At 51.5% G+C, this 26,779-nt stretch overlaps 1 protein-coding gene across 10 annotated transcripts in view; it reads left to right on the forward strand.

The window, feature by feature from the left end:
* The window catches only part of HDAC4 (histone deacetylase 4), a 355,816-nt gene that overhangs the window by 127,469 nt on the left and 201,568 nt on the right, over window positions 1–26,779 (forward strand). The window contains exon 1 of one of the 10 annotated variants that reach the window (XM_030916076.1): window positions 10,744–10,917. The exons of the other annotated variants lie outside the window; for them this stretch is intronic. The gene's annotated coding sequence lies outside the window, so the exon portion shown is untranslated. Of the gene's footprint in view, window positions 1–10,743; window positions 10,918–26,779 lie in introns of those variants that run through there. 10 annotated transcript variants of the gene reach the window in all.

Below are 26,779 nucleotides of genomic sequence, written 5' to 3' on the forward strand. Positions count from 1 at the left end.
CAGAAGCTGAGCTCGCTGGACTCGGCTCTGGAAGCGTGGTTGTCCTCCGAATACGTGTTTTCTTCTTTTACTGATCCTTCTGCTAAGCTTGAGACCCCACTATACCAGGTGCTGGGTACACCACGGTGAGCGCGACCCAGTCCCTGCTTTCAAGAATGGTTAAGAGAATTGCAGAATATTAGTGCCATGCAGAGTCCCAGGCGCCACCAGCAGGGGCAAATGCAGGCCTGGGAGGGCGCGGCGGTGGAAGGGGGCTACACAGAGCAGGGGAGGCTCCGCAGCTGACTCGTGAATGGTGTTCCCCAAGGGCTGGAGGCGTGTGTGTTAGGGGCTCAGGGTTGGGGAATTTTGTGGCACGGTGACAGTGTTGCAAAAAGAATGAACTGGTACACAGACCTGATCACTTGGTGGCTTCACCCTAGAACGTGTTGTCAGGCCCCCTGGCCTCTCTCTGCCCTCCGGCCTCCCCTGGCTCTGCTGCTCTGCTGGTCTCTGCAGCCGGCCTTTGGGCAGTGGGCAGTGTCTGGGAGTGGCCTGTGTCCAGGCAGTGGCAGTGTCCGGGGAGTGAGCAGTGTCTGTGGAGTGGCCGGTGTCCAGGCAGTGAGCAGTGTCCAGGGAGCGGGCAGTGTCCAGGGAGCGGGCAGTGTCCAAGCAGCAGGCAGTGTCCAGATAGTAGGCAGTGTCCAGGGTGTGGCCTGTGTCCAGGCAGTGGCAGTGTCCGGGGAGTGAGCAGTGTCTGTGGAGTGGCCGGTGTCCAGGCAGTGAGCAGTGTCCAGGGAGCGGGCAGTGTCCAGGGAGCAGGCAGTGTCCAAGCAGCAGGCAGTGTCCAGATAGTAGGCAGTGTCCAGGGAGTGGCCTGTATCTGGGCAGCAGTCAGTGTCCATCCAGGCAGCAGGCAGTGTTTAGGCAGCAGGCAGTGTCCAGCCAGTGGGCAGTGTCTAGGGGGTGGCCTGTGCCTGGGCAACAATCAGTGTCCAGGCAGTGGGCAGTGTCCAGGTAACGGGCAGTGTTCAGGCAGCAGTGTCCAGGCAGCAGGCAGTGTCCAGACAGCAGGCAGTGTCCAGGCAGCGGGCAGTGTCCAGACAGCAGGCAGTGTCCAGGCAGCGGGCAGTGTCCAGGCAGCAGTGTCCAGACAGCGGGCAGTGTTCAGGCAGTGGGCAGTGTCCAGGCAGTGGGCAGTGTTCAGGCAGTAGGCAGTGTCTGGGCAGCGAGCAGTGTCCATCCAGGCAGCATCCAGACAGCGGGCAGTATCCAGGCAGCGGGCAGTATCCAGGCAGCGGACAGTATCTGGGTAGCGTGCAGTGTCCAGGCAGCGAGGAGTGGCCATCTAGGCAGTGAACAGTATCCAGGCAGTGGGCAGTGTCCAGGCAGTGGGCATTATCTGGGCAGCAGGCAGTATCTGAGGAGCGGGCAGTGTCCATCCAGGCAGCGGGCAGTATCCAGGCAGTGGGCAGTGTCCGGGCAGCGAGTAATGTCCATCCAGGCAGCAAGTGGTGTCCAGGCAGCAGGCAGTGTCCAGGCAGCGGGTAGTATCCAGGCAGGGGGCAGTGTCCAGGCAGCGGGCAGTGTTCAGGCAGCAGGCAGTGTCTGAGGAGCGGGCAGTGTCCAGGCATCGGGCATTGTCCAGGTACCGGGCAGTGTCCAGGAATTGGACAGTATCTGGGCAACGGGCAGTGTCCTGGCAGCGAGCAGTGTCCGGGCAGCAGGCAGTGTCCATCCAGGCAGTGGGCAGTGTCTGAGGGACGGGCAGTGTCCAGGCAGCGGCCTGTGTCTGGAGAGCAGATGGTGTCTGGGGCGTACTGGTGTCTCAGCTGCAGCTGGAGGGACTTAGGTCCCCATGACTTGTGAAGCCATTTCAGGAACAGCACTGATGACCACGTGGACCACTCTCTGGCCTACTTGGGAGGTCCATCAGGGCTGCTGTGAAGGCAGCACAGACCATACATGCAGAACCCGGGTGCCTGTCCCACTCCTGCCCCTGTCCTGCGGCCCAGGGTCCAGACACATGGAGCTGGAGGCAGAGGGGCTGCTGAGCTGGCTAGACAGATCTCTCTGTTGACGGGACCACGACTTGACACCTTCTCCCCTCGACACCTCCAAGGCATACTTGCCAAGGGTCCGCACCCGTTCTGTGGTTCAGGGGCCTCTCCCTGCCTCTGGGAGGCTGGTGCAGCCGCTCTAACTGGTCTGCCATCTGCAGGTTCTCTGCGTTGCCACCAGAGTGACCTTGCTGGTGTTGGGGTCGGTGTCTGCCGTGAGTCAGCTCCCTGCACAGTCCTCCCTGGCAGTGGAGGAACACTGGTTCTTTGCATGGCCCCAGGGCGGTCCCAGCCTCTGTCCCCGGCCTGCGCTGGCTCGGAGCATGCCGGCCATCTGCTTGGGCGGAGCCTGTCCACCACCGCCTGGTGCCTTCCCGCCCGTCCTTTTAAGGCCTCTCCTCCTCTGGGAAGCTTTCCCAGATGAGGCAGGCGATGGAGAAGCTGCGTCTTCCCTGCCACCATACCCTCAGGGTGGCACTTGGCACCGTGAGGAGCTGTCTGGGGCTCCTCTGGGTGTTTACCCCCGCCGTGAGCTCCTGGAAGGCAGGGGTCCTGGCATTCCATCTTGCCTCCTCGCGTCATGGGTGTGCCTGGCAGCCTGAGGGGCGGGGAGTGGGACCAGGCACTGCAGAGGCCCCCAGCCTGGATCTGAGGCTGGAGCTGGAGTCACAGGGCGGCAGTGCCGAACGCAGGCATGCCACTGGCACACACCCAGGCCGTGCAGACAGGGGCAGTGGCCGCTGTTCTTCCACGCATGTCGCCCTCGTGGCAGCCCTGTGCTGCTGCCTGTGGTAGGGTTAGGGTCTGCTGTCGCTCCTTGGGCCATGACATCGCCACTACCATGACATTCGCGGAGCTCCGTGGGCATCCATGGGAGCGTCCGGACCAGCAGCGCCTCCGGTACACAAGGCTGTTTCTTGGTGAATCAGCAAGTCTGGGCTCCTGCCATTTCTGGGTGAGCCCTGTGCTTGGACAGTTATGAATCATTTGCTTGCCTCTTGATTTGCGTCAATCAAACCACATGTGAAGAAAGCGGCAGTGAGCAGCGCTCTGCCGGCAGCCTGGCTCCAGCGCGGGGTGGCTTGCCAGGGACAGCCTCAGGAGGCCAGCCTGCGCGGCCTGGTGGTGTGGGCTGCGGGCCTGGGGTGGCCTCAGCCCGAGGGGCTTCCGGCCGGCCCCCGCCCTTTCTTCCCCCGATCCCCGTCAGCCGCGGGAGATGGGTGAGATGGTAATGATAGCCTGGTGTGTGCTGGCTTCCTACGTGTAATCCTGTGGCCAGGGGCACATATTCGCAGCTCTGGGAATGTTTACGGTTGGAAGCTCATCCGCTGATCTGTTCTTCCCTGTCACACAAAATCACTCCAGGACAGGGCTCCTTGCAAAGATTCCTTGTAAGAAAGGCTTAATTAAAAAGGGATGTCACCGTGCCCCTCCCCTCCTTCAAACCAAGAGGGGCAGCAGGAGGGGAGTGGCCCAGGTTCGGAAGGACAGCCGTGAGGAGCTTGGGCACCAGGCCAGGCCTAGGGAAGGTCCATCCACCTGGGACTTCTGAGCTTTTTCTTTTCTGGAACAGCTTTGGGGATGAGCCTTGCCCCCCGTTGAGTCACTGTGACAGCTCTGCACTGTGCTGGGCTGAGAGAGCCTCGCCGTGGAGGGCCAGCTGGGAAACTAGGGCTCCCAGGGGACCCCTGCTTCAGTGGCTTGCTTTGCTTTGGTTATTTTCGAGGTAAGCAAATTAGGTTCTCGTTTTTACTGTAAAGGTTACTTTTATTGTTGAATTAGCTGTTGAATGGTAGCTGTTGTCCTGGTTTCCTGGTTAGTCATGGCTGTGGCTTGTGCCTTAGAGACCAGCAGCACCCTGGCTCATTCCCATCTCTTGGTGGGGTCCATACATGATATGCCCTTAAAACTGGGAGGGGATGCCAGGGTGCACTGGGTTTGTGCTGCCTTTTGGTAATGATCAGAGGTGGGGTTTGTGCTGCCTTCTGGTAATGATCAGAAGTGTGTTTAGATGTGCCTGATCCAGGGAATCGTGGAAACTTAGTGGCCATGGGGTCCTCTGGCTCTGAAATTGCTCGCTGAACGGGCTGGGAGAGTGTAACCTGCCATAAGTGTGAGCCCAGGTTTATGTTTGCAACAAATAATAAACAGCAAAACAGAACAGCGTGACACTCCTGTCCAAATCTAGCACCTTCACTGGCTATCTTTCATTTTTTATTACAGAAAGTGTCCAACATTTACGAAAGTGCAAAGACGATAAGGAGCGGACTAGGCGGCTGCCCCCACCTTCAGCGATGACTGAGCAGGGCCAGACCTGCCCCACTGTTTTGTTTCAAAGCTACTGTCATGCAAGTGTCTTCTGAACAGGCAACCGTAGTACATTGTCACAGCTTTAACACGCTAATACATGAATACCATCAGATAATCAGTCATTTAAAATCCCCATTGTCTCAACCAGTTTTCATTCTCTTTTCTTTTTGTATGTGGCTGTTGTTCAAATAAGTGTTAAGTAAGGTTCGTGGGTTCCGATGGGCCACTGTCACTTGTGATGGACACAGCTGTTCCCTGCCTCTTGCCCTCCAATTTGTTGGGGAGCTCGGCTTGTTGTCCTGTTACGTGGCCACAGCGGAACTCTCACTGCCCGTGTCCATGTGGCATGTTGAGCAGGTTCCTCCCCACTCTCTTTCTGGTGGCCTGGTGGTCGCTGCTGGAGCCTGTGATGGACTGGGGCTAGTCGGCAGGACTGTGGCATGGGAGTGTAGGCGTTCTGCTGGGTGATGAGCAGGTCCTGAAGGTCGTGGTCTAGCTTCATTCCCTCCTTCCTGGGGGCTGCAGAGTGATAATCTGAGAGACTTATTCTTGACTCAGGTAAAAGACTTCTGCAGAGAGGAAGTGCCCTCATCAGCTCTTCAGCTCACAGAGGAAACACTTTCTTCATTTACCATCTTTCAGAGGAATGAGCTCGTTGCTTTACATCATCTGAAGGTACCTAGCGAGTTTTGTTGTTTATTTTTGTGTGTAATTGTGAGCTCGTGGATTTAAGTGTATTCCATGTCTTTTAGGCCTTTGCTGTTGTTATTCTCACTGATGTTCACCTTGTCCTCCTTGATGCACAAGGCCCTGTGGAGTTGGCCCTTGAGTCTTTTGGACATAACCCTTGCAGTCTTTGATTGGTTCCTTGCTCTGCTGTGACAAGACACCTTGTCACCTTGTATAATTCCTGTCCCTGGAATTTATCTGATAATCCCTCATCTCAGTATCCTTAAACACATGCGTAAAGTCCGTTGGAGCATCTGAGGTGATGTGTTTCTAGGTTCCGGGAATGAGGATGTAGACCCTGTGCGGAGTACCGTTTATCTTTCCTGTGCTCAACCCTCAGACCTGCAGGTCTGGTCTCTGACTCTGCCGCTCATGGTAGGCAACTCTCTGGCCAGATCGCTAGGGAGGGAAGAAACCGTTGCAGGAATGCAGGGACAGCTTGGGATGAGAGGGCCAGGGTAGATGCCCATCTAAGGGTCTAGGGAGGCACAGAGGTGAGCCCCTCTGCTGCTCTTGTCCCCTGCAGCTGCCTGCCCTGCTCTGCCAGGGTCAGAGGGCATCACCTGGGGCGCCCACAGCAGCAGGGCAGGGGTGCCTTGGGGGTGAGTGCAGATGGCTGGCTGCGAGAGGTTCCAGTGCTGGGTTTGACGGTCAGGGTGGTCTTGTTGTCTTTTTGATTCTGGCCATCCTTGTGGATAGAAAGTGACATCTCATTGTGATTTTGATTTACATTTTCCTGAGGTTAACAACTAATGATGGCAAGCATCTTTTCACATGCTCATGGGCCATTGTACATCTTTGGAGAAGTGTCTGTTCAAATCCTTTGCTCATTTTAAAATTAGGTTGCCTTTTTATTGTTGAGTTGTCGAGGCCCTTTATATTCTAGATGCAGCTTCTTGATCAGATATATGGTTTGCAAATATTCTTTTCCATTCTGTAGGTTGCCTTTCTGGATGGTGTCCTTTGAAGCTCAGAAGATTTTTATTTTGATGGTATCCTGTTTAGCTGTTTTTTCCTTTTGCTGCCTGTGTTTTGGTAACCTATCAGAGACATTTATTGAACTCAGATTGGATTGGCATGGTGATGTGGGCCCCCTCTTGGGGCTCCTGGCTTTTGGCTTCCATTGGCTGTAAATGCTAAAAGGCTTCTCTGGGCTGTTCGGAGAGACAGATTTGATTGCCCAGCCAGCTTCTGCAGCGTCTAATGGCTGGATTCGCTTTTCCCACAGTTGTTTTTAATTGAATGTCCATGGGAAAGTGGCCAAGTAAATGGAAGGTTTCACAGAGAGAGCTGGGTTTCTTTGTTGATTTTTTTGGAAACTGTGCTTTTTTGTCATTATTGTGCAGAGTTTGTTGGAATCTGGCGCCAGGTTGTGAATGTCCGCTGAGATTTGTGTTGGTCTTGTTGAGTATGGCAGCATGATAGTGGCTTTTCCCCCACTCTAAACACAAGTTCCAGGAAATTTCGAGGCTCTGTGTAACTTCCAGGTGGACATCTTCCCTATTGAGAGGTTAATTCTGGGACATGGAGCCGTCAGGGACTCTGAATGTGGGACACACACCCTGAGGGGAGAGGCTGCGTCTTGGAAGGATGAAGGGCAGCCTGTCTTCGGGGTCCAGAACTGAACTCTCCCTCAGCAGCTGTGCCGGCCTCAGCCACCCAGGCTTTGTGTCGGTAAAATGGGGATGACGACAGCGCCTACCTGAGAATCTGGAGAGCCACGCTGGGGGATGGAGAGCTCTAGGGAGGATGCCGGCAGAATTGCCTCTCACAGTCCTGAACACAATCACCAGGAGGAACTGTTGACTTCATGTGAACTGAGTATTCCTCGCTATTCCAAACACAGCAGCACTGAAAACTTAGAATGTGTAAACAAAAAACACACTAAGCAGACCGAGCATGGTGGCTCACACCTGTAATCCCAACACTTTGGGAGGCCACAGTGAACGGATTGCTTGAGCTCAGAAGTTCAAGTCTGGGCAACACGACAAAACCCCTTCTGAAACCCCTTCTCTACTAAAAGTATACAAAGTAGCCGGGCCTGGTGGCGTGCACCTGTGATGCCAGCTACTCGGGATTCTGAGATGGGAGGATCACCTGAGCCCAGGAAGTCAAGGCTGCAGTGAACCATTATTGCACCACTGCATTCCAGCCTGGGCAACCGGAGTGAGACCCCATCTCAAAACAAACACCGAAAAACACACTAAGCCCCAACCTTTTTACTGGTTTTACATTCTGAATCTTGCATTTCCTTCAGCTCCAAATTAATGAGGAAAGTGAAGGTTGTGTGTCTATCAGATAAATCCAGTCCTTTGAGTTGTAAGTATTTTGGGAGATTTGTAACTAATTAGGATATATTTAATATTAGTGCACATATTTGCCATGTTTCTGAATGAGGAACAGACACTCTATTTTCCTTGCCAAAAGCTAGCCTATCAGTGTATAATTTACTCTGTGTTTGGGGTTTTTTGGAGGTCTGTGCATATATTGGTTTGAACTAAGAGCCACTTAAGTCTACACGTGCTGCTCACAGTAACACATCTGTTGCATCCGTCAATAGGTCATCTTACTCCTTTCCATTAAGTAGATGGTTTAATGATTTCAGAAATGTCAGATAGTTGCCCGTTAGTGCACGTAAGAAATTATACAAATGTTGAATGCAAATAGCACATCTCTGTTTGGAACAAGAGAGTGGTCCGGTTCCCAGGAGACTGGAAAGCATTATAATATTCCCGATTAGGTTATAAATGTCTAGGATTTTTAGCCCCCGGACTATTTCAGCTTATTCTGGATTCTCATTTTTAAAGGCCTCTTTTTCTCTATCACCTGCTTCACTGTATCTCACCGCGAGATTTCCTGTTTTTCTGCATGTCGCCAGCTCTGCCCTTTCTCCTTTCCAGTTGAATACATTGGGGGACAGCTAATGAGCGTCCCATTGAGGCCACGGCAGGTTCCTTGGGCTTGCTCAGAATTTCCCTCTCCATGGTGTCACCAACAGTGCTTCTCTATTTCCATCATCCATTCATTTTTACACATACAGTTGTGGACAGGCCGCAGGGTCCACACAGCTGCTGCAGTGCAGCCTGAGACAGAGCTGATGGGGCAACCTCCAGGACTCTGGGTCCTCACCTGCTGCCTTGAGAGTAGTCAGGCTGCTGAAAGGCTGGTGACATCCTGAGCTCATCCAGAGAGTAGGCTCTGAGACCTCAAGGGCCACGTGTGTGCAGTTGACTCTCTCCCAGAGTTGCCTGTTGCGTTTTGTGTAAGGACATCATTTGAGGGGGGGAGGTAAGTCAGGTCCACTCACCGCTCCTGTCTACGAAGCCCTGACACATGATAATGTGCAATTAACAAAGTGCTGGGATGAGATCCGAGCCAGCCTTGGGTCGTAAGAACCAAACCCATCATCGCTGGCCTTGTAATTACACTATTGTGTGTGGACAGTTTGTACTTTTCCCCTTTCGAGCAACTTGGAAGATTTGTTGTGTCTTGAAGTTGAAATGACTTGAGTCATCTTCCTTTAGAAGCCTTCTGTGTAGAAACAGCCTCTGAACGCGTGGTGAGCCGGCAGTCCTGGCCACGGGGTGACCAGTGCTTGATATTTGTCTTTTTAGGGAAGTGCACAGGGGCTCGCAGTGGCCAGCCCACTGGGGCGAGTGTAAGGACCCTCCTCCTCCAGGAGACCAGCAGGGTGTCATGCTTCTCATTCAGTGGGGAAAACTGAGGTTCTGAAGAATGGATCTTGCAGATAATTCCTGCAAACTGGAATGGAGTTTGGCACTGAGCTAAAAGGTATTGAGGTGATGCCTGCAGGAGTTACCTGGCCAGTGCCAGGAAGTCAGACCCCACCCTTCCTTGGGCACATAGACAACGTACAATATTTGCTAGGTGCGTGTGTGCATCACATGGATGTAGAGGTATGATTGTACGTACGTATGAATGATGGGGGTGCTTGGGCGGCTTCCATCTGCTGGTAAATTAAGTCTTAGTGTGCACATTAAGAGCACCTTCTAGTTGAGCGTTTCCAGTGGTGGCTGCCTAGATCTAGTTGAGCGTTTCCAGTGGTGGCTGCCTAGATCTAGTTGAGCGTTTCCAGTGGTGGCTGCCTAGATCTAGTTGAGCGTTTCCAGTGGTGGCTGCTTAGATCTAGTTGAGCGTTTCCAGTGGTGGCTGCCTAGAATCACCTAGAATGAAGCCGCTGGAAGCTATGGAAGTGCTGGGTCCTTGAGATTTCTTGCCAGTGCGATGAGCCTTTCTTGAAAAGCCAGCTCAATTCCATTCTTCTATGTAGCTGTTTCCTTGTTTCTTTCCATTTTGTGGGGGTAGGGAGCCTGGCACCATCCACCTGGTGCCCTAAGGTCTCCTGGTAGGCTTCCACACAAAAGCTTGCCTGTGTGACCCTGTTCTTGGTTAACGACTGACAAAAAGGCTAAGAGAAGTTCAGTTCTCACACCTGGGTCTCTGCAGTTTCCTGGGGAGTCCTCTTCCATTTTCTCTGTCAATCCCTCGCAAGGGGCTGTGTCCCTGACCGGAAATGGGTGGTCACCTGGGATCACCCTATCTTCCTTGGCCTGCAGGCCTTCTAGTCACAGGGCAGGTTCTCCTGTCCCTCCAGGCGGTCATGAGCACCAAACTGATTGTACTGTGGAAAGTTTGGTAAAAGCCAGTACCGAGGAAGTATGTTGATTCCTTTTTGTGGTACGTCAGAACTCAGGGAGAAATCTGTTTACTTTCCTGATGACTGTCTTTATCCTTGACATGTGGCTTATTTACTCAGTGTCTTTTCAAAATCACACTTTATCCTGAGAAAATCTAGATGCAAGTCTAATCTCTGATCTCTTGGCTCACTCTTTGCAGTGCGGAGTGGGCCCTGGCCCTGCTCCTTCCAGGACGGGCCTGCCTAGGGCTGTCAGTGGGGCCTGGCCCCCCAGGGCCACCGTCCTGGCCACCAGCCCGAGGCTGGGAGCGGCCAGTGCTGTTGGCATTCCCATTGTGCTGAGGACCAAGCTCACTTCCTCCAGCACCCATTCCTGCTTCCTAAGGAGAAAGCTCAGCAGCAAGAATGGGATGAACTGAGCAAATAAATTACAACCAAGTGAATTTAAACCCCTCTCAAAACATTTTCTGATTATTTTGATAACTCTTTGACCTAATTTGGACAACAGTTAGAGAAATTCTGATTTATGCCTGGAATTCAAGTATAGCCTGTAGCTTGGTGTGTGTGTTTTAAGTGCTTGATATTTGTCTTTTTAGGAAAGTGTACTCATTCTTAGACGAGATGGTATTTGAAAGACGGTGTTTGGAATGTGCGGAATTACTGGGTAAGAACTCAGAAGCTGGGAGCAATGGCAAGCGGCTAGCTCTGTGTGGAAACTAACCAGCTGGCTGGAGCAGTCTCTGTCCTTGCGGGTGGAGAAGCCTGCGAGGGGATGCAGAGGGCCTGCCCCAGGGCAGAGCTCTTCTTGATTTTAGTCTCCCTTGCCGTGTAGAAGGGCGCAGGGCCCCTGGCACAGGCCTCTTCTGCGGAGCCCTCCAGGTCCGCCTTGGCTCAGGGCTCCGCCTCCTCGTGAGGAAATGTCATGGAGCTGTGGTTTGACGTTTCCGGTTTGTGGCTAGTTTCTTGTGTGTACAACTCTCTATAGCTGTGCCGAGCCCTTCCGGGAGCAGTTGTAGATTTTTACTGCCTTCAGCACGTCCTCAAGGGTTCAGGGAGTCCTTTCTGTCCACCGTTGTGTCTGGGGACCCTGGGCAGCTGCTGAATGGTGCCATGGGCCTTGGTGCTCTGCTGGGAACTGTTGGTCACTGGTGCTCTTCAGACTCCATCGGCTTCCTCTCGAGGGTCTGTATCAGAGGCCGTCTGTCTGGTGTGATATGGGTGGGTGTGGTATGCTTGTCCATGGTCACGGATTAGTGTCATTATTATAGGTGCAGTGGATGGGAACTTTCTGTGGGCTAGGCACTGCCCTGGACCCTGGACGGTGGTAGGTCCCACTGTCTCCCAGGTGATAGATGGCAACCCCAGAGGTCAAGTAATGTGTCCGGTGCCACAGGAGTGGGTGTGGTCAATTGGCACCCCCCATGCAGTGTACAGCTGCCACGGAGACCATGGGGGCACTTACTCTCCCTCTGCACATCTGTGAGCACCAGCCGTGCACAGCCACTGTGCCCAGGATGCCCAGGGTGGTGTTCTGAAAGATTACCAGTAACCCTGCCTTGTCCCCTGTGGCTTAGGGAACCTCCAATGGTTAGGGCTGGGGGAGACGAACCTAATGACCTGGTGTCCCCTGGGGGAGGTCACAGCACCTGGGTGTGGGGTGGAGCAGGAGTCCCAGGAGCTGTAGAGGCCAAGGGGGTGCCTTGTAGGCACCGTCAGCGCTGGCTAAGTGAAGGAAGAGCCTCTTCCACTTTACAAGCTCACAGTCCCCTTTGGGCTACCTGGAAATGGTGACACTGGGAGGGCCCCAGGGGGCAGATGTGGAATGAGAAGACAGAGGGAAAGAGGGTGGGATGTGAGCTGTGAGCTGCAACACTTGCCTTTGGGTGTGTGGAAGCCATGATGATTTCTTGGCCAGTGGCTTATAATTTCCCAGAGGGAGCAAAGCTGTGTGTCATGAAATCGTGGCCTCTTGCCTCGGGACAGGTGGTCTATAATCGTTAGCCTCCTCTGTCCTCAGCAGCCCTGGCGGCATCTCTGGAACAGGTTGGGTAGCATGGCCAGCACAGGGCCAGGTGCCCCTGGGCAGGTGCACTGTGAATCTATGCTGTAGGTAGGATGGCCGTGCGGAGGTCATGGAGGGCTGGGTGGGCCAAACCAGTGGCTTGCAGTGTGGGGCAGTGAGGACGGTCAGAATCTCAGTGTGGGCTCCTGGGACTAGGGTCCGGGCCTATGGAGAGTCAGGGGCACGTTTCCTACCTAGCGGCTCTGCTACAGGAGGTAGACCTGCCTGGAGTGTGGGCTCCCTGCCCTGGGCACTGTGCTGGGATGCCAGTGGGGGGCTATGGCAGCGTAGTGGGCTCCGGCTGGCCTGACCCCTTGGCCTTATGGTTCACCTCTGGTCTCAGCAGTCTTTACTGGCTGGCAGCCCCTCTGGATGCCATAGCAGCCTCTGTGCAGGCGTAGGGGCCCTGTGTCCCTCTCGCTGTCCTTGGAGGGGGAGCTGGGCAAGGCAGGCCACACTCCTGCCATACGGTTGGTGTATGAGGGTGGACAGGCAGCTCGCTCTGGCCTCACCTCATCCCACCAGGCCCAAGAGGTCAGTACACAGGCCTGATCGGGGCACTGTGCACTCAGTGGCAGCCAACCCATGGCATGGTTCCCACATGCCCGTTCACCCCCAGGACCTAGCAAAATGCTTGAGCTCATGCATAACTTTGAAATGGTCTTTGGAAGTTCCAAGAAGCCCGTTGTCTCTGACACTTGTTTGGGATCCTGCAGAGCTGGCTGACCTTGAGCCTGCGCCCAGCCTGGTGACTGTGTCTTTGTGGGGTGCCTGTGTTGGTGCCAGCGCTGTGGCCTAGTGGGCGTTGGCATCACCTTGCATACCTGCTCTGTCCTTTGTGCCCCAAGGCTCTATGGAGCAGGAGAGTCTGGGCAAAGGGAGGGCCTGGGTCCCCGCCCCACCTCACCTCCCGCCGGGAGAGCTCTTCACCTGCCCCACAGGCAGTGTTCAGAAAGCACCGAGGGGTGGTACTGGGAGACCACCAGCATGGGGTTTTTCTTTGATTTTGGAAGTGCTGTTTCTGAGTGGGAGGCCTTGGCTTCGCTGGAGGAGTGATTTGTTTTGAAACCACACCCATTGCTGGGCTAAGATTGACTTCCTGATATGAAAGTCTGCGGCGGTGTTTGCTGAGAAATCACACGTTTGAAGGGAAGGGTTTTATGACTTCATCTGTGATGCCTCTGGAGCACTGTCAGAGGCTGTGATTTTTCCTGAGTGTGCCGGACCCATCCTGGGGTCGGCACACATGTGGGAGCCCTGCTTGTCACCTGGGGGTTAGGGTGACCTGGAGCAGCAAATCCTCCCCTGGGGTGGGTTCAGAGTGGCTCAAGGGAGGTGGGAGAGCCCCAGGGCTGGCCCCTGGCTCTTTGCCCCCCATCCGCCGCTCTCCAGCCCCTGTCAGGCCCTGCCCGCTTCAGCCCGCATTGGGCCTGCCCTGCTGTGCAGGGGGAGGGGCAGAAGAGTCCATCTTCGGGGTTCTCTGAGCTGGACATTTCTGAGAGGCAGCTTCCAGCTCGTGGTAAAAAGAAAGCCCATTGCCACGCCTCCAGCAGCATATGGGGACCTTCAGGTCCCTGGAACACTGAGGAGGAAGGAAAGGGCAGGATCCTCCGACGGGGCAGCAATGGGGCTGGGTGTCCCTGCACAGTGTTTACACCCTGGGACCTGCCGCAAGGCATGGCTTTCAGGAGAGCCTCCCCCAAGAAACACTAGGCTTCCAGAGACCTTGGCTTCCACCCAGGAAGGCTGATCTGTTCTCTGACTGTTGCATCAGCTTCCTCACCCTCTGCAGGTTTCAGGGTACGAGCCCTAGGGAGCATCACTCAGAGCGCCCTGTTGGCCACTTAGGATCAGGAGGGCCTCGGCTCACCCAGGCCATCTCCCTCTGGTCGCATGTGGTTGGCCGTCCTGTCAGAGCCGTGGGCAGCCACACTTCTTTTTCTAAGATAAACCGCTGCATCTGCCCAGCGACCTTCATGCGTAGTCTTACATTAGCACATTCTTAACAGACATTTAAAAACCAACCAAACAAAATCCAGTTTCCTGCCCCACGCTCTCTCGCTCTTTTGCCACACTCACAAATGTGAGCTGCATTTGGAAATGCCTGTGCTTCCATTTGCAAACCAAAGCTGAATGGAACCTGGCAGGCACATCTGCTCCCCCGCCGTGGAGGCTGGGGCGGCCCGAGTGGAAAGAGGTGAACCCTGTGCCTGCTGGGAGTCCCCGAGCAGCAGTAACCCCGGTGTCTGGGATGGCCTTTGGGGTGTGACCTTAGGCTGAGGCCAGAGCCCGTCTCCCCGCAAGCTCCCCGTCTGGTCTGGGGAAGTCAGCCCCCTCCTTTCCAGGGCTGCTTCTTTCCCCTTTTGTTTTCAGTCATTGAGCCCCCGCTCGGGGACGGCCCCCATCCCGAAGGTCCTGTGTGCCCTGAGTAAGCCGCTGGCTCTTGGAGGTGCCCACGTAACCTCCCTTTCAGATCTGAGGGGAGCAGTGACCAGACGGGGCTCTGCCCTCACAGAGCTTCCCCTCTGCAGAGAAGGGGCAGAGTGGTGTCACTGGGCAGCCAGCTTAGATCGAGCAGCAGGAGGTAAGCTCAGCTGAGTCAGACAGCTGGGACCAGGCCGGGGGCTTGCTCTGCCTGCCAGGACAGCAGCATTGGGCTCTGTCCCCCCACTGGTGCCCCTGTGTCTCTCAGGAACCCCTTCAGATGTGGTTAACACCTCCAACTTGGAGGCCTTGCCTGACTGTCCTGACCCTGTTTATTCTCCTCTCCCACGTCCTTCTAGTACATACTCTCAGGCAAGACATGAAGATGCTGCCGTGTGTAGAGCCTCACTTCCCTGCCCTTGCCCCTGTCCTTGACAGCAGCTCTCTGTGGGCCTAGCAATACCCCTCGGGCGTCAGTGTCAAGAGCTGCCCTGGCTGGGGCTCCTGGTGGTGCAGAGGTGGACGCCTCCACACCTGTGCACGGAGGCCCATGGGGCGGCTCCGAGGGGGAAGCTGTTCACCTGCTGCCTGATGTGAAGAGAAGAGGTGCTCGCCAGGCAGGGAACTGGGCAGGGGTCCTCAGGGCGGGCTTCGGGGCGGCTGACACGGCAAGGGGCTGGGCTGGGCGGGGGCCCTCAGGGCGGGCATTGGGGCAGCTGACCCGAAAGGGGCTGGGCTGGATGGGGGTCCTCAGGACGGGCTTCGGGGCGGCTGATGTGCAGTTGCAGTGGCCCGTGCCCTTGGACTGGGTCTGACCTCTGGGGCAGAGGCTAGGGTGCGACACAGCAGACATGAAGGAGGGTAGCATTTTCATGTCTTCTAGCAGTGATTGCAGTGGCAGGTGTGTGCCTGTGTCACCGCTGTAGCAGGTGCGGGGATCTTCTCTTGGCCCCGAGTGTTTGGGGCAGGGTCCCATCCTTCATTCTCTCCCGTCTTCATCAGCGTAGTGGGCCCTCCCTGGGGCTCAGCTTCCCTGGTTTCACGCATAGATCTTTCGTGAAGCACAGAAGCTTACAGGCTGTCTCAGTGGTGCCCTGACTTTCCAGTGAGGGATCCACTCCTTAGATCTTCACACTGTCCTGCTCACTAGGGCACCAGTTTTTCCAAGGACTGCTGGGTGGATTCCAGAACCGTCCCTCCGTGTCCTTAGTGCCTGAGCACAGGCCTCCTCGTCCGTGTTCTTGGGCTGTGAGTGTGGCCCACAGAGCGCCCTCTGCCCATGGCACCTTCAGCCGTGTGCACCCTTGGGGGTGTCCTGTTTGTGGTGCCTGCCCACCCCTGCGCTGGCCCAGGTCTCACTGGCCACACTCTTGCCCAGAAAATGAGGCCAGGCACAGAAAATGAGGCCAGGCCGAGGATGGGGACATTTGGCCAAAAGTGTCAGAGCCAGGCTCTGGCCCCCTCAGAGTAGAGATCGATCTTGCCTGATGGCATTACCTTATCTCAGACCTGGGCAAACAAGGCAAGGGTGATTTGAGAAGATCCTCGTCTGTTTCTAATTAAATTTCTATCTCTGCTTTCACAGAAGCTTCTCTTTTATCTCTTCCTCCTAATTATTTTTAAAATCTCAAGGAAAATACATCCCTTCCACTTACAATTCCGCAGAGAACCAAATTGCTACTCTGTTTCTAAAGTGTGTTATTGTGGTCTCTGATACTAAGCCAGGGTTTCTGTAATCCCACTAAAATTTTATCTCACATCACAGAAATTTAGGATTCCCCCAAGGAGACACCACAGGAGGAAATACTAGCTTCTAAAAAGCCACGTGGATACCCTGTCGTGGGTCTCAGTGGACCATGGCTCCTCCTTGGGCTTTGGGGTGAGTGCGGCCTGGCGTCACTGTAGGCGGTGCTGGCGTGGGTGGGAGGGTCCCTCAGGGCTTTCCCTGGAGTGACAAGGGGCAGATGCTACCCTGCTGACTCCCCGACTCCCGGCTAGGGCTTCTGTGTCTGGGGCCTTCCGGGGAAGAGGCCAACTGGTAGGGGCCAGGGGCTCACAAAGGCAGTGCTTTCATGGCACCAGGCAACCCGAGGACCCTCCGACACAGGCTTTTCCAGACTCCTCAGTCACCCTGGGCAGTGGCAGCAGAACCTGCTGGCCGGGCTGGGTGGAGGGTGTCCCTGCTGGGGCTTCTGCCACTGTTAAGGAGCGAGGGAGGATTCTGGTGTGGTTGCAGTTGGAAACCTTGCCTTCTAAGAGTGGACCAGCCTACTGCTGCACCTTCCTCCCTGTGGGCCTGGGCCACCGTCTCACCAGGCCCTCTTAGGACGCTGACTTCTGCTTTTCTTCAGCAGGGAGACCCCTTGCCCAGCCTATGTCTAGCCCGTGGGTTGTGGAGGAACCAGAAGGCTCCTGCTCTGTGGCCCTGCGTCTCCCAGCGTGGGAAGTCTACATGCTGGCTAGCAGGCTAGTAAGGTGCCTGTTCTTGGCAACAGTTGAAACGTGTTTCATCATGTCCTAGGATGCCCCATGGACGCACCTAACAGGGTCCCCTGGGCCTGCCCGCCTCCCAGAGCCCAGGCCTGCCACGGTTTGCTGCCGTCTGTACAGAGCCCGGCTGGCTGTGGCCACACTCCATCTCAGCACACGGCAGCTGCTGGGGAAGGGTTCTGGACTTGGCGCCTTCTGTAGGCCCTCGTTAGTCTCGTTTCTAGCATGTTACCCGGGTTCATGTACACTCTGCTGGATTTAGTTCCTAAAGTGCATTTAGGCCTCGGCAGTACCTGTCTCACCTGCACGTTTCTTGCTTTTCTGTTTGCCTTTACAGAGTGGGCCAGCTGGGCTCAGTCTTATCTTTAGCACCACCCCGACCACCCCTGCCTTAGGAGGGTGAGACTTCAACCCAGCCCGGGCAATGTAGCAAGATCCTGTCTCTACAAAAACAAACAAAACATCCAGAATGTCCACCTAAAACCTTAGTGCCGCATTGAATTTAGGTGTGTGTATCTGCAGGGAGCAGAGACTGCCGCTCCAGCCGCTCCCAGGCTGGCTTCTGTCTCAACCCCAGTGCCCTGGCCTCGTCATCTTCCACGTAGGAAGCTGGGCTTTCTTGGTGGCCGCTGACAGGATAGGCTTCCATGCTTCCTTGTCAGGCTCAAGGTGTGAGTCACCATCCCAGCAAAGACAGAGCCATTTGCACAATGCAGTGTGAGCCGCCTTCCTGCCCTCCATGGGAAAGGGAGGCAGCGCTCGGGCCCCAGGTGGAAGGCGTGCCCTGGAGGAGGCTAGGCATGAGAACACTATGGCAGGAGGATCTCACATGCAACCTTGCAGGCTGCAGGAGCAGAGCTGGACACAGGCCACACAGCAGAGCCATGGAGAAGTGGTCCTCCCAGGAGTGAGCAGCCTGATAGGCATTTGATAGAGACACTTGGGGCCACAGTGTTGGGATTACTGGAGGGAAGAGAGAAGAGGCCGACAGGCCGGTTTAGGGCATTCTGTACCACGACGAAGGATGATAGAAACTGAGCATGTTCATTGGACAACAAGCAGACCCTGCTGCAGACCCATTCTTTGTACCTCTTGGTTAATACTCATATCAGCACCCTGAGATCCAAGGGTTGTCCTCCCCATTTTATGATGAAGAAACTGGGACATATAAAACTTGCCTAAGATCTGACAACTAGTGATGAAGGAGTCTGGTTTGAATTGCACGTCTGGCTTCAGAGTCCACGGCCTTACCCACCATGCGATGCTGCTGCGTGAGCGTGTGTGTGTGCACGTGTGCAAGAGAGCCGTCACAGGGCACCCGCAGACAGTCTGGACACACGGTCCGCAGGGGGCTTCCGTTGGATGGGAACCCCAACCTCTGTCTTTCAGCTGAAGTTCACCAAAATGAATTGCTCAGTTTCCAGAGGTGGCGGCCTGGCATGGAGTTAGGAAATCGATCAAAGCGTTGGGGGTGGAAGGCGAGGGAGTGGTGTCATTTGGCTCCTTGAGTCTTCAGCCTTCCTTCCTGGGCTCTGACATGAGCGTCACCCTTAGATCCAGTTCTCGTTAGCTGGCTGTCAGATGCCCTCTGAGTGACTCTGACAAAGGACGGCTCACTGTGTCACTTCTCTCTTCCTCTCCTGCCCCGACAAGGCCGTCTTGCCCACTTGCAGGCTGTGATGTAGGGACCGGGGCTCACGCCATCCCACAGGCTCTGGGCTGAGGAGAAATTCCTTTTTTCTTTAACGTTGTCAACAGAGATCTTTCCTCTTCATTAGTCTTTTTAAACAACCAGGTGTTGGTTTTGTCACTTCTGTCTGTATCTCTTTTCTGTTTCAGCAAGTTCTGTTCTTTATTACTTCCTTTCACTTTTATGAGTTTAATTTCTGTTCATTTCTAAGCCTTTGACATGGAACCCAAATATGAGGATTTTAAAGCCATTTTCCTCTATTCATGGCTTTTGCTGCTTCGCAGGAAATTTAATGTGCGCTATCACCCAGTTGCCCTTTGGCACATAGGTAATTTATAAGTGTTTTTTGGTGGTTGTTGTTTTCTTGTTGTTTTGTTTTCGAGACAGGGTCTTGCTCTGTCACTCAGGCTGGAGTGCAGTGGTATGATCTCGGCTCACTGCAGCCTCCGCCTTCCAGGCTCAGGCAGTCCTCCTACCTCAGCCATCTGAGTAGCTGTGACCACAGTTCCACCACGCCCGGCTAATTTTTTGTATTCTTGGTAGAGACAGGGTTTCACCTTGTTGCCCAGGCTGGTCTTCAACTCCTGAGCTCAAGTGATCTGCCCCCGTCAGCTTCCCAAAGTGTTGGGGGTTACAGGCGTGAGCCACTGTGCCTGGCCAAGTGTATTTTAAGGTTTTCCTAGTTCTTTTTTGTTATTGATTTTTAGTTTAGTTGCATTATATTCAAAAAATGAGGTGATATGCTGTCAAAGTCAAGAATCAGTACCTTTATTAAAGTCTACTTTGTCTGACATTAATATTGCTATGCCAACTTTCCTTTGGTTGTTATTTGCAACGTCCATATTTTTCCGAATGTTTTATTTTCATGCTTTGCATAGCTGTATGTTTTAGATATTTCCTTGTGAATAAGCACGTGTTTGGGAATTTTTTTAGTTTATATTCTTCTATGCATTCTGGCCGTCTTTGCTTCGGAGTAGAGCCTTCAGTTTGTTTACGTAGGACGTGATTGCCTAGAATGTTGGTGTACCCACCTGCCATTTCACTGTGCCTTTCCTCCTTTGTCCTGTCTCTTCTGTGGCGTTGTTTTGCATACTATATTATTTGTCAATGTTCATTTCCATATATCCACACGTGTAAACCCTTTTCATTGTTCTTTATATGGGTGTTCATTTTCATCTTCCCTCTGAGATCAGTTGTGAGAATGTTTTCTGGTGTCAGATGATCAGTTTTTGTTGGAAAATGACTCTTTGAAGAATGCCTGTGCTGGTTGGAGGATTCTAGTTGGACAGTGACCATCTTCTAGTACTTTTAAGCAGTCCTTCTGCACAGTGAAAGATATTACTGTTTTCTGGTTTACATGTTTCCGTTGAGAAATCACCAATCATCCTCACCGCCCTTCTTTGTAGGTGATCTCCGCTCCCCCTCCACAGCCGTTTTTGTTTTCAGCAATTTTACCTAGTGTCTTTTAGCCATTTGGGGTAGTTCTTGGCCAGGGTCCTTTCAGACGTGCTTTTGACCCGTTCAGTGTCTCCTTTCCTGTGTCTGCCTGCACATTCTGTCTCAGTGCCTTCTGTTTCTCCAGCTTCCTGCCCTTGACTTTTGAGATCATTCTGGAAATTTCCTTCTGGCCCACCTTCCTACTCAGGAATTCACTGTAACTGTGTCTAATCCGTTAGATAATGGATTCCTTTATTTCACTTTTTGCATTTTTCAGCTCTAGAAATTCTCTTTTCAAGTTTCCAATTCATCTTCTTAAATATAGAAATCATCATTTCTTTAAAATATATTTCTAAAACTGCCACAGGATCTTAAATTGCATTCACTTCATTTATCGTCACTAGAACACTATTGTGATTCCTCCTTCGAAGCTATTGTTTATGGGTCATGGTATACAGCAAATAAGCAACAAAGTCTCTTTCTCTTTCATTCTAGTATCTGGAGCACCTGAGGGTCTTTTTTCTGTTGTTCGTTGTTTCTGTTGGTTTTTTCTTGTTGGTTGCCTTTTCCTCTACCCGATCGATCTGTGAATGTGTGAGTGTGTGTATTGGAGATATTATTTGCAAAATCTGCCGAGACTATTTGAGGCCTAGGATGATGACATCTTCCTCCTTAGTAGACTGAAGTTTGTTTCTACCTGGTGCTCGGGCCCCTAGCACTGAGTCATCACTTCAGTTCTGTTTCAAGGATTGCAGAGTCATTAGAAGCAGAGCTGCAGTTGTTGAGGGTCCATTTATTGTGGAGTCTCTTCTTTCCCTAGGGGTTGCTTCCAGATCCCAACCCACATTTCCCTCTGTCTCTGCTGCCCTTCAGTCCCGGGAGTTCTACTCCTGAACCTAATATCTGCAAGAGGTGGTATCAAAAGTACTGAAAATTCTTAGATGGCTGTGGGCTCTGCAAATATCAGTAGGGGAGAATCAGTCCCAAATGGCCTTTGTCTGGTCCTATAATTCTTCACTGTTTTTTTTTTTTTATCTTAGTAGTGTCATCAAGAAGATGTATTTATATTTGTCCAGATTTTGTGGTTCTTCTCTCTGCTAAGATTGGACCACATGGCCTATCTCACCTTTTTTCTTCTTTTTGCACTTGTGTTTTTTGAAGCAGTCATGTTTATTAAATATCGATATTCAGAGATTTTTGTCAAAACCAAAATTCTTCTATAAGCTGATTAACAGTATATATGAAAGATTAGGCAATCTGAAATGAAATTAATAACTTAAGTTAATTATTAAAGGGATTATATGAGTGCTTATTCTGTTATTTACCCAGAGTTAATTGTCTACATGGATATTTTAGAGTTTTAACAGCAAGTTTATGTGAGAGTAGTTGCTTCTGTTGAGGGACATCTGAAAATACCCAGGTTCTTCTGTCTTCGTGGGCTTATCCCACACGGGTTCTTGTTCGTGGGCTTATCCCACACGGGTTCTTGTTCGTGGGCTTATCCCACACGGGTTCTTGTTCGTGGGCTTATCCCACACGGGTTCTTGTTCGTGGGCTTATCCCACACGGGTTCTTGTTCGTGGGCTTATCCCACACGGGTTCTTGTTCGTGGGCTTATCCCACACGGGTTCTTGTTCGTGGGCTTATCCCACACGGGTTCTTGTTCGTGGGCTTATCCCACACGGGTTCTTGTTCGTGGGCTTATCCCACACGGGTTCTTGTTCGTGGGCTTATCCCACACGGGTTCTTGTTCGTGGGCTTATCCCACACGGGTTCTTGTTCGTGGGCTTATCCCACACGGGTTCTTGTTCGTGGGCTTATCCCACACGGGTTCTTGTTCGTGGGCTTATCCCACACGGGTTCTTGTTCGTGGGCTTATCCCACACGGATTCTTGGTCTAGTGGATCCGATCGGCAGTATATCTACAGTCCACACAAATGGAATGGTAAAATTAGTATTATTAGCATGTTGAGGTCAAACTGTTTCCAGGTACTGTTGCTTGGGTAGAGATTTGGAAGTTGACTATATTTGAAATCTAAAGAGTGACAGGTCAGTGTTTCTCCACATTATCTGTTTTCCCATAGGTAGCTTGATTTATTCATCCAGTCATCCACCCATCCAGTCTCTACTGCTGCTGAACTAGTCATTGCTTCAGGGTCATGGACACAGAACCCGACAAAGTTCTGCCCCTCTTTGGACCTCTCCATCTGGTAGCAGACACAGAACAGTATCAGTGGAACGATCTGAGGAAGCCAGTGTTGGCAGTTAGCTTTCTAGATGGCCACCATCTTCTATGAAAGGAGGAGGATGCGGCTGGGGTGAAGTCCTGGCCTTCTGGGAGGGGCTGGAACCCGCCTTGGTGCTGGGTCAGTGCTCTGGGTGGCAGCCTGGCCCCAACCAGCCAGTCCTTCCCCACATGTGTTGTTCTGAGTCTCTTTCTCCTGCAACAGAATTCATAGAAAAAGCAATCCTAATTTTCTCCTTAGTCAAAACTATTAAAAAAGAAAAATCCCACAAATAAAGCCAAACCTCTGCGGAAGTAAGTTTGGGAATTCATTCTTGGATTTGTTTCTCTCCTGCTTTAAAGAGAAAGAAGCCTTCTAGAAGGAGCCCACTGAACTTGTTTGCTTTCTGTTTTCTACAGTGAACTGCTTTCTGTGGCTCTGTCTCTCTGAGAATCTGTTTCAAACTCTGAAACGCAGCTGGAACACACTCGAGATGTTCCACACAGACTACAAAGTGATGGCATGGACTGTGCAGAACAGATGCTGTTTGCATTAAAATAAAAGACAAACATAATATTTGCATTAATCGAGAACCTTTGCAGGAGTATTTGCAGAGAGTGGTTTATCCTTTTCCGAGAGCTGGTTACTCCTAACTACTCTCTGAGTGTAGAAAGGATAAGCAATCTTTTGCTGATTATTTCTCACAAAGAGTTGCTTTTGCCCAAGTGTGTAGCTGTTTCCAAAGACGGGCTCTCCGCCATGCAAATGTGATGTTGAGTGCAGCACAGGAAGAATAGCCCATGTGCATGGCAGTGATTGCTGTCAGTCTTCCCTTGGGAGCTTTTTGTGTTTCAGAGTAGGATTGCTGAGCTCGTACCCTGCTTTTAGTGGTACTGAACTTTGTTTCAACAGAGTTGTGCAGAGTTACTCACACTAGGCCATATTTCAGTGGCCTCCTCTTCCTCCTTATAACGAGAAGAAGCCAAGGCCATGGCATGTTGGTATGTCGAGTGCTTTGGTGCCTGTGGGTACAATTTCAGGAAGGGCTGTCCTCAATTCTTATTTCATTAATGAAGGCTGTGTAAGAATAAAGACAAAGGAATCAGAGAAAAGAAAAAATGACGGTCTCTCAAAGAGAAGTAGAGCCCAGAAATGCATGTCATAAACCCTGCATAATTGGCTCTGAGTTTCCTCGCTGTCAGAGTAAAAAAGGAAGCCCTTTAATTTTAAGGTTTATGTTGTTCTTAAGAGGAAACCAACCAGGTGTGTTTTAAACAGTGACTTTGAAGCGCGCGCACACACACACACACACACACACACAGGGCGAGAAAACAAGATTACGCGTAGTCTTGGTATCTATATGAAACTTTGTATTAATTGAATATTCAGTAGTTATTAATGTGTACTTCCATAGTAGTGTTTTTGGTGCCTTAACATTGCTTCTGTCACCTGAGTCTTTCACTTGGGACATGATTTTCTTCCTTCTGAAATAACCCCTTGTTAGTTCAGCAATGGTTTCTGAATGGTAAGTACTCACGCTTTGTTTATCTGAAAATGTTTTTGTTTTCCCTTTTACTCGAATGATAGTTTAGATGGGTGTAGAATTGCAGGTTGCTGTATCTTTCAGCAGTTTGAAGACATTTCATTATCTTTTGGCTATTTTTGTTGCTGTTGAAACCTTAACTCTCAATCCAATGTTCTTAGATCATCTAACTTCCCTACCTTGGTGCTTTTAAAATCTTTTTCCATGTTTAGTGTTTAAATGTTTTATTGCACTGTGTCTAGATGTCGATTCACACTTATTTATCCTAATTGAGACTTCGCATGCTTTTTAAATCTAAGGAGTCTTATGTCTGAATTCTGGAATGTTCTCATTTATTGTCTGTTTTAATACTGCGTTTGTACGTTTCTTCGTTCTTGAGGAACTCATACGAGGTCTGTGTTGGACCATCTTATTCTTTTACCCTTGCCCCCTCCTGTGTCTGTTCCTCTCTTTGTGCTGCATTCTGGTGAGTTCTCTAGATCTAGTTGTATCTTTATATCTAATTTGCTATTTTTTCTTTAGATCTAATCTGTTCTTCTCAGTTATAGGAAATTCATTTTATTCTTTTTAAAAACTTCTCATCTCCCATTTCCAGGTTTTTTTCCTTCATCAGTTTCTTTTCTTCATTTAACTTTTTTTTTTTTTTTGCCGTGCAGCTTGTTGTCTTTTCCGCATTGTTTAAATATTTGTGGACATTTTGGAGCCGTTTCTCGGTTTTGTTGTTCTTGCTGATTCCCACATGGTGGGTTGTTTCTATCATTCCTGATGTTCAGTTTGCCTGGTGAACTCTCCAGGAGGGTACTGGCCTCCCTCCCTCGCATCCTTCTTTGTGTGTTTTGTGTGCTGTGGATTGTGGGGGTAGCCCTAAGGAGCTCTTTTTCTTTGTCTTCCTGGGGCGACAGGGTTTCCCAGGTTCTAGACTAGTTTTGCCCTTATTTCTAGACTTGAGATTCCAGAACTACTCAAAGAATATGAATCTGGAGGCCACATCCACAGGGACCCAGGTTTAGGGTTTTAGATTCTCACCGAAGCCTCTTCTCAGCAACCCTCTATTGCTTCCCTGGCCTGGTGGGTGGAGTTTTCCAGTTCTCTTTTCATAGACCAGACAGCCGTCCAAGAGTTCTGTCCGGACACAGGGTCTCATTTCCAGTTCTTTGTCCGAGCCAGGCTCATGGCCACCTCTCCTGCGCACCCGGGTATGCAGCCCCCCACCGGGTCCCTGGTGCCTGTCTCCAGTTCTACTGACTCTGGGCCCCAGGAACAGGCAGCTGGGCCTTAGTGCACCTGCTCGGAGTGCCTTTTGCTTTCTTTCCTTTCTGGTAATTGGGGTCTTCTCTTGAGCTCAACTCTGCCTACAATATTAGGGCGAGATTTTACTCTATCTTTGTCACTGTGTCTCTGTTCTTACAGTGGGAAGTGAGGGATCCTTATCGAGTCAGTGCAGTAAGGTTTGGGAGCCTAAAGTTCTGGTTAGCGTGCTGTGTTCTGTAGCTCTGTGTTGTGGACGTGAGGAGCCTCTGGTTTTCGAAGTGTAAAACTGACTTTTACTACAGGCGTGTGTTAATTCAGAGTGTCAAAGCAAGGCGTGCACATTCAGCCACCGCTGTTCTCCAGTTCCTCTTTTTGTGTAATTGAGTTAAAAGGCATACCCTTCTTTCCAGTTGTCTGAATATTAAACATGACATCAGTCATAATAGTATACAGCCGTGTTCATTTTAATTCAAGATTGCCCTTCATACCCAAGTGTGGGACTTTATGGATATAAAACCAAAGAAATTTGCTTTAGATTAAGAAAGCTGCATCTTTGTTTTGTTTTGATATAATTTCTGTGTTTTCTTTGCCGTATAATTCTGATTTTTACCACACTAACCTAGTGGTACAAGATTTATCATGTGAGTTGCACGTTGAGTGATAGGAAGTGAATTTGTTTCCGGGACTCTAATATCTCAGGAGAAGATGAAAATATGTCGCGTATGAAGTGTGATGGGAATGTGTGTTGTGCCTCTGCTCTGCCGGGCACAGCGCCAGCTGCACAGGAAGCTTGCTGGGAAGTGTGCGGTGCAGGCGGCCGTGGCCAGCGGGCTCTCCATGGCAAAACCGGCGGCCGGCAAAGCGCAGGCGGTGTGTTCCTGGCAGAGAATCTGGGTCCTAAGGCTGTGTGTGTCAGGGAGGGAGGAGAGGGATGATCGGATTTCTACTTCTTCAAAATTCAAAAATAACTTTATTAAACAGAAGATAAGATATTAGGTTTTAAAATTTTGGATAGCTCTGTTCTTAGAACTACGAAGCATTTGAAAACTTGGAAAATTGTTTAAGAAAACATTTTAACCTACTGACTGGTAAGTCGACTGCCCTCTGGTTTGGTGCAGTGTTTGTCTTTTGGCGGAGAAGCAAGGGGAGGAGGTGGCGGGCACAGACCCACCTTCCCATCCTCGAGAAGGAACTTCTGTGGGACATGAGGGCGCTTGGAGGCAACGGCTTCCTTTTTGCCCTGCTCTTTCCCTTGTGCCTTTTGATTTTTCTCTTTAACTTTCTGCTAAAACCTGAGAAATCCTCTTGGCCAACCTGCTGATGGAGGGGAAAGTCAGAGGACTTGCTCCCACAACGTGGGCTGTGTTCGTGGCGATGTGGGCTGTGTCCATGGCAGGGTGGGCCGTGTCTGTGGCATAGGCTGTGTCTGTGGCACTGCGGCTTGTGGGTGCATTTATGGGTGCTTAGTCCAGTCCTCTCAGTCCTGCAGTGTGGAGAGCATCCTGTCACCCATTTGATGGCTGTAGACAGTGAGGCCCACACTGGTCGGCTGGCTCATGTGGCGTCACAGGCTCCTGGGAGTGGATTCCGGCTTTGATGCCAGGCAATCCTGCTCCCACACTCCTGGCCAGAATCCTGGAGCCACCATGACAAACGTCATGTGGAAACCACAAGCTGGAAAGTCTGGAAGGGGCAGAAATCCACATCCTGTCAGTGACATTAGCATAGTGAACATCCAACAGCAAGTTGCTTCTCCTGGTGGTAGCTCTATTTTTAGAAGATCAAAATAGAAGGCAATACAAAGAAATCACTGTATATTTAGAAACTGAAGTTTCTGTTGTGTAAAAGGGAATGATGGTAAGATGAAGTCAGTCTTGGTATAGGGGAAGTTGTGATGTGTAGAGTGTGTTCATACTGGGCAT

The sequence above is a fragment of the Rhinopithecus roxellana genome, chromosome 14, assembly GCF_007565055.1.
Source record: "Rhinopithecus roxellana isolate Shanxi Qingling chromosome 14, ASM756505v1, whole genome shotgun sequence".
Lineage (NCBI taxonomy): Eukaryota > Metazoa > Chordata > Mammalia > Primates > Cercopithecidae > Rhinopithecus > Rhinopithecus roxellana.